At 35.8% G+C, this 16,187-nt stretch overlaps 1 protein-coding gene across 1 annotated transcript in view; it reads right to left on the bottom strand.

Annotated features, from left to right (window-relative positions):
- LOC141427557 (uncharacterized) overlaps positions 1-16,187 on the bottom strand; it is a 115,992-nt gene that overhangs the window by 87,682 nt on the left and 12,123 nt on the right. The window lies entirely within an intron of this gene.

Raw genomic sequence — 16,187 nt, forward strand, 5'->3', positions numbered from 1 at the left:
TTACAATTAGAACATTCCTGAGAAGGAACTCTGCTCGAGATTTTGGTTTTTGTACACAGGGTGGAGACACGTTGTATAAGCTAAAATTTGGATCGTGGTTTTAGATTGCTATTTGTTTTCAATTGGCATTGATCACTTCTTTACAATGTGATCTAATTTAAAAATAGATTTTATAAAACTTTTGTGAAAAAAAAACTAATTTATCGTGTGAACATTTGCAAAATAGTGTTTGACCTTTGTTTGACAAAATAAACGTTAGTACCTGGGCGACCGAGCTTTGCTCGGGCTAAAACTCTGTAACAATCGTTTTCCCAGAGACAAGACCAAGTTAGATCGATTTTTTATCCCCGAAAACCCTTACATACCGAATTCGTTGGAGCCGTTTTCGAGATCCCCGAAATGTATTTATATTTTTTTTTTATTCGACTGGATGGCAAACGAGCAAGTGGGTCTCCTGATGGTAAGAGATCATCAGACACTTGCAACACCAGGGGGATTGTAGATGCGTTGCCAACCTAGAGGCCTAAGATGGAATACCTCAAGTGCCAGTAATTTCACCGGCTGTCTTACTCTCCACACCGAAACACAACAGTGCAAGCACTGCTGCTTCACGGCAAGATTAGCGAGCAAGATGGTGGTAGCAATCCGGATGGACCTTTCACAAGGTCCTACCACCTGCATTATATACAAGAATTGCTCGTTTAAATGTATTAGAATAGATAGATATAACTAATCCGCCTAATTCTAACACTGCCAGGCGACCGAAGACACTAAACACGTTTTTTTTTAATAGTTGTGATGGGCAACGAAAAAGGTAGTTCTTAACGCCATGGCAACTATGGTTAGCTATAATTCCGGTAACTTATAAATAGGGTAAAAAATTTAAAACGCAACTAAAATCAAAATCCTTCAAATAGGTGTGTTAAATTCGCCTATTTTATGAAAAAAATATATGAAAATAAATAAACGTTGTTTTATTTGACAATCATCATCATCATCTTCATCATCCCAGCCTATATACATCCTACTGCTGGGCACAGGCCTCCTCTCAGAACAAGAGGGCTTGGGCCATAGTTCCCACGCGGGCCCAGTGCGGATTGGGAACTTCACACACACCATTGAATTGCTTCGCAGGTTTGTGCAGGTTTCCTCACGATGTTTTCCTTCACCGCAAGCTCGTGGTAAATTTCAAATGTAATTCCGCACATGAATTTCGAAAAACTCAGAGGTGCAAGCCAGGGTTTGAACCCACGACCCTCTGATTGATAGGCGATAGGTCAAACCACTAGGCCACCACGGCTTTTTTTATAATAACAAAATAAACATTGTTTTTTTTTTGAGACCAATCCCAATTCGTAATTAAACTTCAACGAAGCATAAACATCATAAATTTTGACGAAGTCATTTTAAGAAATGAAATAACGCTTACCGTACCTGTTCTGTGTAGAACGTGTACCTGTTTTCGTATCTATCGCTTACTATTTCTGGTGTACAATAAAAATTCATTGTATTGTATTGTAACGCATTATATTCTGCATTTCACTCGTTACAACTTACATCCATGACTATATAAATTTTGCCAGGCTGCTGACCAATGCTAGCAACCATTAGAACCACTTGACTGGCAGACTTGGCTTGGGTTGACTGGCAGAGATCCCTCCAGGGATAAGTCCGCCTTTGTACTTAACACAACTTTTATTTATGTAACCTTTTTGTTTTTCCTTTTTGTACAATAAAGAGTACAAACAAACAAACAAACCTTTAGAATTAACGTATTATTTTTTAAATTTTCTTACAAGCTTTTACTTAAATTAAATTTTTTGTATGTTAAGCCATTACATTACATTACATTGCGGTGTTCGATTGAGTACTTCACACTCGTTCATTTTAAGATCTCGCAATGTAAGGTAACTTGTATGATTTTTCTGGCAAGTCTAAACTGAGATTTAGTTGATTTAATCAAATCTTACAAATTTAATTTTACATTTGATCCAATTACTTTAAAATTTACAACCATCAAACCCAGTTATAGCATTTACTACGTATATACATGCTTGTATATATGTACTTATATATAAGCAGTAAATACCTCCAGACAGAGTAATTTAACACGTGCTCGTACCTATTGCTCGGTCTCGCTCCGGGTTCCATTTCCACGAAAAAAGAAAATCGAACTGGCTATAAGCATTTGAAATTCAAATGGAAATGTCAAGTACACGATGGTTTTTGATGGAAAATGAATTACATCGTATAAGATGTATTGTACAATTTGGTTATTCAAGTTAAAATGAAATAAAAGAAATGTTACAATCGACTATTAATGAGGTATGCATGCATTTTATAATAATACTTGCACCAGCTACAACTTCAAATAGGTAGTAAATTCTGCATGAAAATCATAATTACTAATACGATACAAGTAGAAAAAACGCTAATAAAAAAAAAAACCATGTTTCATAACGTTTTAAACTTTTTTGATTTTCACTCATAGTCAAAATACCACAAACGGGGCTTATCACGATAAAACACACGAGTAATATTTATATTTACCTCGACGTTTCAACCACATTACAGTGGCCGTGGGCACAAGTAGACTGAAGTGTAGGGTGTCAAGTGTCAAGTCTCAACGTCGAGGTAAATATTACTCGTGTGTTTTATCGCGATAAGTCCCGATTGTGGTATTAAAATACGTTTTGTTTGGAGAGCTTTCTTGTGACTCTACATCCATACAAAACGGTTTTTTTTTCGAATTAAACTATTTTTACCCGACTGCCCGAAGGAGGGTAATGTTTTTCGAGCGTATGTATGTATGTATGTGGGTATGTATGTCCATTTCTTTGGTCCTCGCTGCAGCCTAAACGGCTAGACAGATAATAACATATGAGGTATCATTGGATTTGTCATAACTGCCGGAGTGACATAGGCTATATAATATATCAATATGGCATCTGCGAAAAAAAATATGGCGGAAGAATGAAAAAATATATTTTGTATTGTAACAATATGGGTATCAAATGAAAGCTAATAATTAGCCCATTCTAAATATATATGGGTTAAATACTTTTAATCTCCCGTTTTCACATAAATAACAAAAAAGTATAAAATAAAACATTATATTAAAAAAATCAAAAAACCCGACTGCCAAAACTAAAAGGAAGAAAATAAGCCTAGTGGTCTAGAACTCTATTAAGTAGCTAATTTAAAGTTCAACAGTCGGGACCCATTTAAATCGTGACGCTCAAAAACGCTCAGTAATAGGTCCCGACTGTTGAACTTTGAATTAGTTACTTAACAGAGTTCTAGACCACTAGGCTTATTTTCTTTCTTTTAGTTTTGGCAGTCGGGTTTTTTGATTTTTTAATCTAATGTTTTATTTTCTCTTCTATCGTATTAATTTGGGTACTAGGCAACGGATAAACATACTTATTTATGTAAATGCACGACAATAAACAAACATTTTTTCGTACAAATATTTGCCCCTACTGCGAGTCGAACCCTAAATTAAAGTTTGAGTTCTTGAAGCTTCATACCACTCTTCGTTTTCTTGCCACTTGACTATCCGTCCAATAAAATATTAAAACATACACAATGTAGTCACAGTAAAGTTCTATTCTCTTTTAAATATAACAATTTGAATTCTCGTAGGTAGAGCATACATTTATTCAAACAAATACATTCAATACAATAACTTAAATATACACGATTTGAACAACTTCTCGATAACTATTGGCTTTATGCACGACATCAGCGCCACCTAGCGTCCGCAACTTTGTTGGCTCTAAGGCTCTGACGTTTTGAAATTTCATCGCGACTTTGTGACAGTAATCAAAAATATCACGTATTAATTTTTAGGGTTAAAAAGGGTTGTGATGTCATTTTTGGTCATTAAAATTAAATGAGCCTGAGTAAAAATTATTAAAAAAGTGTGTTTTATTTTGGTTATGTCAGGGTTTGTTTATTTCATGTTTAGTTGTACTTTTACTGTCAAACAAAAAGATAAAGCTACTTAAATGGTTTTTTTGAATAATTAGTAAACATATATAATTGTTCTTGTATCGCTAGTAATAATTTAAATATGGTTTTCAAATCGAAATGACTATCATTTTGAAGACCGGGTTTGTGTGTATCACTCCAATATAAAATTTCAACCACAAACCGTTTCAAAAGGAAAATTGTGGGTATCTGCTGGACATGTCCGGGATGTAGAGGAATTACTTAAGAACAAAACAGGGACAGTGTTTAATAATTCAAGCTCGCATCATAAGACAAACATCTATTACTAAAATTAGGTTCTTACGTCTAAATAAATTGCTTTGTTAATTACAGATCATACTCGTAGGTATGACAGATGACATTATTTTTACTTTTGGTCACTATGAGCGCCGCGACATATTTAATTACCCCCACCTAGTACTTCGCACCCAGCGAATAAGTGGCACAGCGAGGAGGAAATAGAAATGGCTAGAGTACAGGTAATTACGTTATAGAGTTAGGGCTTGCACAAATGCATCCTAGCATTAGATTATAAGACATGACTTGACATGCAGATGAAACTGCTGACCTCTGGGTAGAAGATTTTTTTAAAGAAAAACTGCGTTTAGTTCTTAATTAAATTATCCAACAGTTCTTAGCGAAACCTGTAAGAAGAGAGGTGTTGCAGCAGCCAAATACGTCAGGAAAATGTTTTTGGAAATCATAGCCCAGCGTCATCCATCCGGTCTCAGAAATGGCGTTGATGTAGACCCAGAATGGTCGATGTGACCAATTTATGAATGAGTTAGTGTGATTCATTTGATTAATTATTTAAATCAGTGCTAAAAATATATTTAAAAAAAAAACCTACTTTAGTTACTGTATTTAAGCCTCTATTATACGTAAATAAAACAGATAAGTCAATAGAGGGATGACCAACCTACATGAAGTATTAATTAAGTTCTTCATAATTTCACGTATTAGCGTCCAACATTTTTCAAATTAATAGCCTCTTGGGAATGCCGCGTTTATTTAAATAAATACTAAATAAATAACATGGGACACTTGACACCAATTGACCTAGTCCCAAACTAAGCAAAGCTTGTACTATGGATACTAGGCAACGGATAAACATACTTATATAGATATATACATACTTAAATACATATTAAACATCCAAGACCCGAGAACAAACATTCGTGTTATTCACACAAATATCTGCCCCGGCCGGGATTCGAACCCAGGACCTCAAGCTTCATAGTCAGGTTCTCTAACCACTTAGCCATCCGGTAGTACAAGACGAAGCCTTGACACAATTCACTATATTGTTAGATGATTATTAGTGTTTATCACATGTCATGAAAATATTCATCCCTCATGAGTAAAAATACGTACTTCACTGTCAACTAAAGAAAAAACAGAGAAAAATTGTGTAATTCTTCTTTAGGTTGCTTCTCTACTAAAACAAGCGGAGAAGAAAGGTAAAAAAAATAGAAAAGGAAAAGAAAGAAAGAAGAAAGAAAGGAAACAGGTAAATTAGTGTAGTTCATTGATATGGACCTCCACAAAGTAACTGTCTGAATCGATCAATTATATTTATTAGGGAACCGTATTCGACAAAAATCACTTTAACTTGACTGAAGTGGCATTCCTATGCATCTTAAAGTGTAAGTGTATAGTCATAAACCGATTACTTACAAGTGCAGGAAGGACTTAAAATTATTGATTTTATTAAGCCGTATGCCTTTTAAGGTCATAATTATTTATGCTGCATATCACTGATTCCTGTATACATTTGTATAATTCATATAACGACACAAAAATCTATCTCAAAGACGCTGAATTGAACACATTCCATTCCGTGCCAAGAACCCGACGATCGAGTAAGGTCATTATTAGAGTAATTCAACCGCCTTATTTTCGTGTCACATTTCTTACAAGCTTTTCTTTAGCTTGCCCTGTTCATTTATTTATGTTTGTTTATTTGTTTAGGTCAAATCTTGGAAGCTAAATTTGACCCACTTTCAGCGATCAGATAGACTTGAAATTTGGCATACTTATGTAAATTTGGTGACAATACCATAATCTGGTAGTGACATCTCGGTGAAAACTTATTGAGCGACCCATGTATAAAAATGACAAGCTATCAAAATCTTACATCGAAAACGCATACACGTTAATAAATATACCATCCATCATCCATCCCAGCCTATATACGTCCCACTGCTGGGCACAGGCCTCCTCTCAGAACAAGAGAATAAATATATCTCAGTGGAAAGTTAATTCGAAATGTTGATTGATAATTTCGGACTGGAATCGAGGTAGAGCGAAATTAAAATCCTCCCTGTCGGAACGACCCTGACGTGTCGCGTATCACCAACTTATTACAGCTTTTCCTAATTAATCTGTTTTTTTTTTATTTGGTTTAAAAAAGTTGCAGAGCGAATTTCACCTAAGTGTGGTCAGAGTTTATTAATAATGCGTTTTTAGTCCACTAAATATATTGATACTAAATAATCAATTCAATTTTTAGAAAAAATATAGCTCCATCGATACTATCGATGATTACGCCAATGTCGAGGTTGAAAAAGACACTATCAGTTGGCCGTTGTACGGTAGCTTCGGTAAAAAATAATCATATTACTTATTATAAATGCGAAAGTATGTCTCTTTGACTTTTTCACGGTGAACCGATTTACATTAAATGTTATACTCGTAATATATGAATATATAGTTTGAAACTCCGGGAAGGACTAGGATGGTTTTTATACTAAAAATTTGCAAAATTCCCCCAAGATTAGAGATAAACGATTTTTTCCTAAATGGTGTCGTAGGATTTTACATAATACATATTAGTATATCAAATTTCCCGAGACTCCATATTCTAAAATTTGTCATTCATTTAAAAAACTAACGTTCTCCTTCACAGGATCTCAATCTAGCTTCAAACCAAAACTTCATCTAAACAGTACTTTCGCATTTATATACCAAAGTTGAGAATATGAACGTACGATCTAAGACTGACGGAGAATCCCTAATAGGTATACTTCACTTCAATGATTAATGCAGGATTACCACGTTTCAGTGGTTAATGGTTTCCACAATATTATACCAACGTATAAACGTATTAATTACAACTAATTAATTAAACTATGGGAATTACGTGAGACCTCACTTCTTGAATTCAGTTATAAATATTTTTCAACTCCTGATGATCATACATACCATAATCTATGCTAGTCCGATTGGAAACCCAATGCTAAGTGCTAAAACTAAGCTGTGCGAGCAACAGCTAATTAATAAATACCAAATAAATAAATGTAATTGACCATACGTTCCTTCGAAGCACGAAGCCAACAAAATTGTGAATCGCTTGCTCTTCTTGCTATAATAATTAAACAAATATTTCTTACAACAAGTAAGTACAATAAATACGAACTGTCAATATTATACGCTGCCTACAAATACGTAATATTTGTACAACGTAATAAAAATGTTGTTAGCACAGAGACCTTTGCAATTTATTGCTTGTCAATAAAATGTCGTAAATATGTCTTATTCTTTGATACGACACCGTCACATGATCTTTTTCCTGTCCTGAACCACAAGGTCCAATAGCGGGTAGAAAAACCCACCAAACCGGACGATTGCAAGCGGTGCCACGGCGGTTGGCGCTGCTCGCGAACCCATTTTAGCATTTGATACAGCAGTCGAATTGAAATTCCGGGACTTTGTAAAATTCCCGTGGGAATTTCCCAAAAGTTCTTAGACGTCCTGTACTGATTATTTGACAGGTTGACAAATTTTTATTATGACGAAACACTAATTGGAATCACCTATATGCAGCGTGACGTCAAATTGATGTGGTCGGCAAAGGGTCGGCATCAAAAGTACGGGCTCTGCAAGGTGTCTTAAGAACGAAGTTCTTCGTCAAATCTTGTTTCGGCGTACCGTGTTTCTTGGAATAATCCGCTTCTAACTTAATTTATTGGGAAACTTAATTACTTTTGTTATTTTTAACTTGCTTTGTGATCGGAAAAAACAAATTGCGCTTGCGTGTTTTTAAATGTGTGCTGAGGTTAAAATTATTACGTTTTCTAATTATTTTAAAAGGGATTCTTAGTTCATACACCAGAGTAAAAAGTAGATATTTACATGTGTGTTTTGAATACCCAAATAATATCCCTCTACACTGTAGACTCTACAGTCATGAAATTTTATGTTCTAACATAAACATTTGTATTACTACATCCAGGACGCACGACACTCGGATATTTGAATATCACAAACCAACTTTAGATGATTTTGAATAATTACTTTTTAGTACCCATAAACTGACGTTTTTACGACGTAAGCTTAAAACATGCTCGAAACTATGCAATAGTTCAGGATTATAAAGTTTTCGATTTGGTTTTAAGCTAGACTCTGTTGCTGAGTGATTACACCCTGGTCTTTTATATGGTCTATATTCAGTGATGGTCAAAGTACGGCCAGCGGGCCAACTCCGGCCCGCGAAGGGATTTAAGCCGGCACGCCGACGTTCCTTCGGAGTGAATATTACCTACCTATATGGCCCGCGATATTTATTATTTAGCAAAACTCATTAATTATTTGACAAAAACATGAAATAGTATAAAATAGAGTGGTGTAATCCTGGCCCTCCTCTAAAACATCTCTAACTTTCTGGCCCCCCCATGAAGAAAGTTTGCCCACTACTGGTTAGATAATATGGTCTATACTTTCCATGAGTTTTGGTACTCATTGGCGATGGTAATATTGGTGTGTAAAATTCTCGATCTTTACTGGACCCGCGTAGGAACTACGTGTGTTCTGCAGTAAGACGTACCTATGAGATGAGATGACGAATATTGTGCAAAACGATTATTATTCTTAAAATTTATTGTACTTACTGGTACAAAGTAGCGAACTTTATGTAGAAATAAATACCTACAGCTATAGCAAGAACAGTAACTCGCTTGCGAAGTATTTATCTGTATTAAACTTTTGCTTGCTTGGTGAAGGTGCTCTGCTTCTTTGATCAAACAAAAAGCTAAAGCCTCAAAAATATTTCACCCTTTTGAGGCTTACTTCGGATAATACTTTCGACTTTTCGGCTGCTTGTTTAGACTTTATTTTAGCCGAAAAAAATAAATAAAACGACAAAAAATTCACCGCATCTACCGCTACTTATCTTTTTTCTGATCAAACCATAATTTGATTATATTTAGTACGCATAGTTTTTGGTAGCCTTATGGTGCTCCCACACTGGTGGGTAATATGAAAGTGTTGTATACTCGTACCGTAATAAAAAAATGTTTTATAACATTTTATAAGAAATTGTAACAAATGTTACACATTATTATCCATACTAATATTGTAAATGCGAAAGTGTGTGTGTTTGTCCTTTTTGATCGAGTTACCTAAAATGCGTTATGCCTAAACATGAAATTTTCCAATGATGGCGTTATGCCTAAAAACGAAATTTACCTAAAAAGCTGTTCGCCCTAAACGAGATATGCCGATGAAGCAGAATGCCTGAAGTGTAAAATTGACTAAGAAGCACATTGCCTAAAGTTGATGCCTCCAGAGCAAAATGCCTAAGTGGTTAAATTATGACAAAGCAAAATACCTAAGTGGTCGAATGCCTACAAAGCAAAATGCCTAAGTGGTTAAATGCCTAAAAAGCAAATAACACCAAAGCTGGCCTCACTAATTGGGATTGAACCAAAAACCAAAAATAATCACACAGCATAATAGAATAAAACTACAACACTGTGAATTACAAACTAAACAAAAGAAGAAAACAATAGACAATATAAATTAAAATACAACATAAATAATGCTATAATGCCTAGAAAAGAAAAACTTTTTTATAATAGTCCACTACATTAGGGCTCTTCTGCTATGATACCATCTTCTTTCTTCTTCATATTTAAGAGCTAGGTCTTATCGATGCGGCAAACAGCCTTCTCAGTCATCTTGTATTTCTAGCAAACTGCTTACCAGGTAATTTCAATTTAGGCAATCTGCTTCTTGGTCAATTTCACACTTCAGGCATGCTGCTTCATCGACATCTCTCGTTTAGGGCAAACAGCTTTTTAGACTAATTTCATGTTTAGGCATAACGCCTTCATTGGCATCTCGCTTTTTAGGTAACTGGATCAAAAAGGCGCTGAACGTTATAATTGTTCTACTACATATTCACATAAATTTATGTAAGTTTAATAGCTTAGTTTATAATGTTAAACATTCTCTTAGTCTTAGTTTGTAGTTATCGGTTTCATTTCTTTTTTTTGTTATACTATATCAACTGATCCAATTTGCATGTTTCAGATAAATTTGGCTATGTTTACTTTACTATACCAAGAATTTTCTGAAACCTTACGACATAAGCCTATATTGTATAGGCTCGGCACATGAATGCCGTTCCTTTGTAAACAGATCGGATTACCTGTTGAATCGAAGAAGCCCGCGCTCCTGAGGGATCGTTATAGATTTTAAGCGAATCCGTGTTAGTAGGTTCGTGGTGGCCGCCTGACCCAGTTCCAGGACTGTGACCCGGTGCACCCGCCCGGGGACCCAGCTAGTGCCTTGTTAGCCGGCTAAAAGTATCCCAGAATCGGTTATCAGACATCATTTATAAATACAATGGGCAGGATGTCGAACGGCCTTTGTTGACGAGCGCTACGCTATTTATTTGTACAGCTTGAAAAAGCTATCTCATTCAGTCAAAGAGTATTTCACGTGTTTTTTTAAAGGAAATTTGGTTATTGTTAGAGCAATTTATAATTTGAAGACGTGTGAATCTTTAAGATCTTTTTTTTTAAGGAAACAGATATCCTAACCTTGCCGTCGCTTTATGTTTTTGAAATAATCATGTATGTTAGGAAGAACATATGTGATTTTCCCACTAACGTCGATAAGCAAAGGGTACTAGAAACACAGGGAAGCTTAAAGTTCCATCTTACAGACTGGCTAAAACCAAAAAGTCTTTTCTGGGAAATTGCATACGTTTTTATAATAAAATTCCAAAAAATATTATACATGAAACGGATACAAAATTCAGATCTATTGTCAAGAAGACATTAATATCAAAGGCGTATTATAAAGTTAATGATTATATCATGGACAGGGATATTTGGAAATAATTCCGATCCGCATATATATATAAATAGCGATCCCTTCAAATAGCGAACCTACTGTGTTAAAAATAAAGTTGTGTTAAATACTTGTGATGTATACATATCATTTAATAATATTGTAAAACTGTTTTAAAAAAAATATATATCTCGTTGAGTTTCTTGCCGGATTCTTCACATCAGAGGTTTTTCCGAACCGGTGGTAGATTTTTTTTTTACTTTGACTTTGACTTTCCTAAATAGATTTCGGATACAAAAAGATATAGGAAACACATCAGTAATTATTCTATAATCCACTAGCTGCTGTTTGCAACTACGTTTGCACCTTGCGGGATCGCATTTTTCCGGGATAAAAAATAGCGTATGTTAATCAGGGATAGGGTAATTTTATATAAGCGAAATAAATTTTAAAATCAGTTCAGTAGTTCAACAAACAAACAATACAATTTAATTACTTCTTCATATAATTAGTATTGAAGATGCTCGCAGGCACAGATCTATGAGCACATAATATACGTCCACCACATGCGGATATGGTTTAAACTCCAAATAAAATCAGAGCATGTTATTCATAATAAATTTTAATAAAATAAGACTGCTTACTAGCTCTGTTATAAAGCTAATCTTGTTACTTGTGTGTTCACAGATAATAAATCACGCTGAGTGTGTATTGACAGGTTGTGTCGGCCCAATTCGGAACGCGGCGTGCTAATATTTGATTTGTATTTGAATGGTATTTGATCAAGTAATGAGTCCGAATCGCAATCGAATGTATGTAGTAAATTATTAAACCGCTTGAAAGTATTGCTATTCTTACGTTTCAACAAGGAATTATGCTTACTCATTAGTTTTGGGGTGTTGGTTTAATCGTATTAACTTTATATATTTATATTTTATTTTTACTTGTTGTAACTTACAAATATAAGCAATTTAGAACTCCAGATGGCATAACTTGGAAAGCAATCTCGCCGGCTGACTTTCTCAGCATCGCATTCGGAGCACGATTCATGCTCCTCGACGTATTGATTACCACGACTTTGGTAATAACTTCGCTGTCAAGTTCTGGTTGATGGAAAAATTGTATTTATAGGCACCATAAACTTAATATTACTAGGCATAGAGTAATTAGACAACAGAGGCAACCATGGGCATTTAAATTTTAGTTAAAATTGACCAGCGAATGACTTTTCTCACCTGATGGTTTTTTTTTATTCGACTGGATGGCAAACGAGGAAGTGGGTTTGATGGTGAGTGCAAATGAGGCCGAGTGGTTCACTGGCAGCTTATTCATATCACTAGTCGTTTGTTTTGATTCTATTTTCTATTTCTTTAAAGCTATAAGACCACCTACCATACTATTTGTGTTCAATAAACAACATTTGTATTGTACATCTTGAACATGGAAACCTCGAGAATAAATAGGCGTATCTTTTAATTAAATTATATATTTATTTGGCGGGTATTACTTAAATATTTTAATGACATCCCTTTGTGCTTTCAGGAGTTGTTGTGTAGTATAAATATAATACCTAACGTAAAGTTATATCTTTAATTAGAAACTTAATTGGACCCAAGCGAATAATATAAATGTTGGTGCATATTGTACATTGTAATTAATTACAACAGCGTTTGCTCGTCTGGCCACTACGAAAGGAAGGCAATGATAATATTTATTCAGTTGTCAAAAAGTCTAAAGTAGGTTTATGATGTGCGATCCTATTCCAGAGACACTATACCAAAGTGTTCCAACACTTACATAGGTCCAAATGAACTTTTGGTTACGGTACCGGCAAGTTTCGGTGCGAAATTGGGGTTTCGGCAGAAATTATAGCGAAACTAAGTCCGAAACTAGATTCTTGGGCCTCCGTGTGGTTCTTGAACAATCTTTAATGGCATAACAATAATCATCACAGCTAATTTGATGTGGCTCGTTGTCATTTTACTTTAAATAAAACAAATAATACTTATGGGTCGTTCTTAAAAAAGTGGCACCGCCACCTGTCAATGGGTTTCTCTTAGGACTTTTTTTTCACAAAGCGTTGTCCTTATTTTTTTTTTTATTCGACTGGATGGCAAACGAGCAAGTGAGTCTTCTGATGGTAAGAGATCACCACCGCCCATAGACAACTGCAACACCAGGGTATTGCAGATGCGTTGCCAACCTAGAGGCCTAAGATGGAATACCTCAAGTGCCAGTTATTTCACCGGCTGTCTTACTCTCCACGCCGAAACACAACAGTGCAAGCACTGCTGCTTCACGGCAGGATTAGCGAGCAAGATGGTGGTAGCAATCCGGGCGGACCTTGCACAAGGTCCTACCACCTGCAAACCCCTTATAATTTAATAGTGGCATATTTGCTGGTCTATGTTTAATTTAAGTCTTATTTTCTTATTTTTTTTAATATTGTACCGTTTTTGTCCAAATAAACATTAAACATGACATTTGCACTTACAAACATGTGTCCTAATTTGCACGTTGGGCTACGAGACTGTATCTAGATAATATGGCTTGAAGCCAGAGACAGTTAAGCGCTACAAAATAAGAGTAGAATGAAATTGATCCGACCAGCTGATGCTGCCGTCGTAATACTTTCAAATGGTTCTGTTAAAGTCGTATCCACATTGTAATGGCGGTCGTATCGATGAGTCGTATAAGTCGCAATTTTATTTTGAAGTTAGGCCAGCTTTATGGGCCAGTGCAGCAATTTTAGTAGGATTTATTGAACTAGTACATACATCCTATCCTTTGTTTCTAATATCGTAAATGAGAAAGTTTGTGTATGCAAGCATGGCGTGGGACGCCCTCAGACTAGGTGCGCAGGGTGGCTGGCAAGAACGGATGAGAGTGGCCGAAGATCGTGCTCAGTGGCGTGCAGTTGGGGAGGCCTATGTCCAGCAGTGGACTATGATAGGCTGATGATGATGATGACCTTACAATAGTTTTTGATTGGCACTGACTTCAATCTCATCAGTAGGAAGCGCACACTGAATTATATTTTAGTTATTTTTAAGTTCTTTTCATGTTTTGGAGTAGTTTTTTTATAAAATTTCAATTATTGTAGTATTCTTTAGCTCTGCACATCGCACTTTTATTAAAATCAGGTGCTTTTGTATATGTGATACAGAACCGACCTAGGTATTAAATCAGCAAGTATTTCATTGAGATTCATTGGTCTCTTCCTTCGCGTAATTGAGTTACAAATGGTAGATACACTATCCTCGTGACACTCGGTATTTACGACTTTGAAATTCGAAAATAGGTGATGTGGATTGCACTTTGTTGGTATCAAAGTTTCTATTAGGCAGGTATAATAGCCTTGGACATACGTAGCTCTAAAAGCAGAGAAATATTAGGAAGGCATGAGAAGAAACGGAATAAGCAAAGTTTATAGGGCTCTAATGCGTTACTAATTGACCGTATTTTAATATTTGTAATTAATATTTAACTAAACCTTCAAATTTACCTAGCTTTCACGGAAGAATTAAACATTGGCTGGCCCTCTATCAAAAATCTCTTCTCAGTGCACTTTTATAATTCTTAAAAACATTTCCGTCAAATTGAAAGTCTCTACCTGCAAGCAACGGTTCAGGCTGGTGTATGTGTGTGTACGTGTGTATGATCGTATGATGATGTGTGTGATGCGGCTGTGAGTTACGCTTTATTTATACGAAGCACGGGTAAGAGAAAACAAAAAAGAACAAGCTATCAACATCGCCGCGTATACCCTCGTTTACATCGGATCTCGAATAAGTCGTACCTTCATCTATAACTGTGTGTAAGTAATAATGATGTAAGTGTAATTAATAATGTGAGCGCACTGTTCAGTTCATTGCTACACAATGTGCCACTCGATGTCTGGAGGTCGTCAGGTTCTCACGTGGTTATTCCGGCCATACGGGCCATACCATCGTGCGGCTCGATGCAACAGGCCGTATGCAATGAAGTGCAAAATTCGAACTCCGTATCTTGCCGTCCTGCTGACGCTAATATTATTTCATACGAGAATGAGAGGGACGGTACGATACGAACTTCGATTTTCGAATTTCGTTGTAGCCCCCTAGAATAGTTGTAGCCCTCTAATTGCAATAAAGAACGGGGACAAAGAAAATACTTAGGCGACTAAACTTCGCTCCAGCTAAAAGTCGAAATCACGCTTTTTTCAGAAATGAGTTCAAGCTAGATCGATTGTTCCCCCAAAAACCCCGGCATAGACAATTTCATCGTAATCATCAGAACCGTTTCCGAGATTCCCGAATTATGTAAGTACCTGGGCGACCGAGCTCCACTCGGGCTAAAACTCGGTAACCAGCGTTTTCCCAGAGATAAAACCAAGCGATTTTTCATCCCCGAAATCCCCTACATACCAAATTTCATCAAAATCGTTGGAGCCGTTTCCGAGATTCTAATTATATATAATATATACCAGAATTGCTCCTTTATAAGTAGTTATAAGAAAATTATGTATCTTTAGCCAGGTTTGCAGAGTAAGATCTTTTTTTAGAGTCTAATTCTCGTTTGTCTATACTGTTTCTGTCTACATTATGTAGTTAAATAAAAGTATATAACTTTCACACTTCAAAGCCGAATAAGTGGGCGTAAGCGGAAAATAAGAAAATAATTCAGTAACTGTTACCTTCCTCACCGTTCTATGGAAAGGAATTTAACGCTACACTGATTTTTATTCTCTTTTGTATAAAAATTTCGAGGCCGACATGTTTGAACGTTAAAATAGATATTTGCAGGGCCGCTGTATTAGTATTTTCTTTTCACTTAAACCTTAGCTTTAGATTTTTTCTTATGAAAAATCAGGGTTTATAATAATTCTATAAAAAAAGGAAATCCTAGCCCACTAATATTATAAATGCGAAAGTTTGTAAGTCTGTTTATTTGTTTGTTACCTTTTCACGTTTAAACCGCTGAACCGATTTAGATGAAATTTGGTATGCAAATAGTTTGAGTCCCGGGGAAGGACATAAGATAGTTTTCTTTCCGGAAAATGCATAGTTCGCGCGGGATAGCGATAAACGAACTCTAAGCAGACAGAGTCACGGGCTACAGCTAGTAACTAGAGATAG

The sequence above is a fragment of the Choristoneura fumiferana genome, chromosome 4 (assembly GCF_025370935.1).
Source record: "Choristoneura fumiferana chromosome 4, NRCan_CFum_1, whole genome shotgun sequence".
Taxonomy (NCBI): domain Eukaryota; kingdom Metazoa; phylum Arthropoda; class Insecta; order Lepidoptera; family Tortricidae; genus Choristoneura; species Choristoneura fumiferana.